A 2736-nucleotide genomic window follows, 5' to 3' on the forward strand; every position below is an offset into this window, starting at 1 on the left:
CCGCCGGACGAGAAGGAAGCGTGTGGTGGTTCCGAGGGACGAGAAGCCGGAGTGGAAGACTGCTCGAGGAGCAAGAGACGCAGTTAGCGAGAAGGTCGGCACGGGGTGCGACCGAGGGACGAAGACTGCGGATGAGTATGCTGGCGGACAAGAAGGAAGCACGCGGCAATTCCGAGGGATGAGAAGCCGGAGCGGAAGCCTGCTTGAGAAGACCGGAAGTTGGGTTCGGGTGAGCCCTATTCCGGATGACAGAGATCACCCAAGTGAGCAGAAGATTCGGTCTGAGGCGAACGGAGCCGGAGTAGAAGACCCGGCCTGGAAAAAGTCAATAGGGTTGACTTTTCCCTCCGAGGCGCCCAGAACAGTCCGGGGCGCCCGGAACCCTTCCGGGCGCCCGGAGTTGACTTTTTGACCGGATCGAGTTTTGACTCGATCTGAACGTTGGGGGATAAAGTTTATCCCTCCCGGACGCCCGGAACCCTCAGGGCGCCCCAACCAAGGCTATAAATATAGCCTTGGTTCAGAAGCTTTTTCAACAACTCAATCAATTCATTCTTTCTACACGTGTACGCTTTCTCTGTAGTTAAACTTCTGTTTTCTGCGCTTCATCGTTGTAAGAGGTTTCTCCGCCTGAAGGAGTTTTTAGTACGATCATTCTCCTTGGATTAACAACCTCCTCAGTTGTAACTAAGTCAACTCTGGTGCCTCATATTTTTTGTTTTAAGTTATTGCTTTTCGATTTTATGCAAGTGTTAGTTTTAGAGTTTGAGAAGGGTTTGCGTTTTATTTTTAGGCTATTCAACCCACCTTCTAGCCGGCCGCCACGATCCAACAACTATCACAAAACTCAGCAATGCTATCATAAAATTCAGCATAACAATCATCCCTAAAGTAATTTCCACAAAATCCAACATCATTATCTACATATTTGAGGAGGGGATGAGCAGTCTAATCACATAGTTCCTTCACAACTCTGAAAGAAGATTGAACAACACATCAATCTTGTCCTTATCTATAATGAATATATTAGCTGCTTTGAATACATCACCAATAGGAAGGCTAAGATTCATTAGCTCAGCAATCATATCTTTTATTTTTTTCTGAAGTCATTTTTTCCCATAACTTCTCTTCTGCCATGACGTTTGTAATGATTGTAAAATTTGCATTAAAACCATCCACAAAAGTATGAAATCCATTATTTATGTCTTGTAGTTGTGTCCCAATATCCAAGTGTACTACTGTTGGTTTTTTTTTCTTTGCAATTTTATCTCCCATTGTTAATTGTTATTTTCATTTTGTAGTTGACTTTGTCACATCAATGTTGTGTAAAGTAGTTGGGGTTGATTCTGATTTAAAATACACATTATTGTCTTCTTCATATTCATTTGAAGAATAATAGAATGTGCCCAGATTTTCACCTCCACTTTCATCATTTTGATCAACTTTCAAATTGCGAATAACATCTATATACCCTTGGACAACAACATCAGTAGCTCTATCCCTTCCATAGACTAATTCTAGTTGATTCAAATATGGAAATTTGAAATCCCACATTCCTTTTGCCTCCTTGTGAGTTTGCAAAATAGAAAATATAAGTGATTGAAAACTTAAGAAAATATGAAATGAAAGATTTGAGAGAGTAAAAAATTTTAGACACTAATATATAAAATTACCTGACAGTAGCTATCAAATCATTATTTTTCACATGCTATTTTTTTCTCCACATCATTCCATTAACATTCACTTTGCCTACACATGTCATTAATAATATGAAGTCTTATCTTTAACCACTTGATCTTTGATTTAAGATGAGGTGTAACTTGTTTTGTAAGAGTAGAGATCTTGCTTAGACATCTCTCCTATGCACCTCAGCCATGTAATTACTTTTAAAACCACCATCTGTCATCCACAAAGGATCACAAGTCATATCTTGAAGAGTTGCAATTAATATTTGGACCTCATTTACTATCCAGAAGTATTTATTTCTCCCACATCCTTGAACTCTTTGTCTTGTTCCATCCTAACATATAATAATGTGATACCAAATTTACAAGTCAAATCATTAAAGGTAATGAGTAAAAAGGACCATAGTTACAAAAAACTATAATATGTGATACCAAATTTATCAAGAAATAAATTTTATTTGATCATAAATAATATATAAGTCAAAATAAAATAATTATTGAAATAAATGAATAACAATTAAGTTCACAGAACAGACGTCTTCTTAAACATGACAAATATGTTGAAACATTTATAAAAATACAATAATAAAATCATTAATATACCCCTTGCCTATAAATGGTCAAGGATATGATTTTTCTCTCCAATGATTAAACATTTCAAGTGTCAATGTATTTCTAAAGTTGGTCCATTCTTCTGTTGGGGTGATACTTGTCACATATTCATCGTAGTTCCAACTCTTGTGGATTAAAACTCCTGTACTTTAGAATTAGACTATGTAAAAGGCAACATGCTAAAATAATACACGCTTGAGTTTTAATTTGGAAAAATGAGGGGGGTGCTAATATTTTCTATCTCCCTTTTAGCAACCCAAAGCATCTCTCAATCACATTTCTGGCCTTAGAATGTTTCATATTAAAATACTCTTCGGCTGTATGCGGTCGGTGATCATGAAACTCATTTAGATGATACCGTTGCCCTCGAAAAGGAGCTAAAAATCTATTTGCATTATAATATCTAGAATCCACAAAATAATAACAACTTTCAAGAATA

The sequence above is a fragment of the Zingiber officinale genome, chromosome 6B (genome assembly GCF_018446385.1).
Source record: "Zingiber officinale cultivar Zhangliang chromosome 6B, Zo_v1.1, whole genome shotgun sequence".
Classification (NCBI taxonomy): domain Eukaryota; kingdom Viridiplantae; phylum Streptophyta; class Magnoliopsida; order Zingiberales; family Zingiberaceae; genus Zingiber; species Zingiber officinale.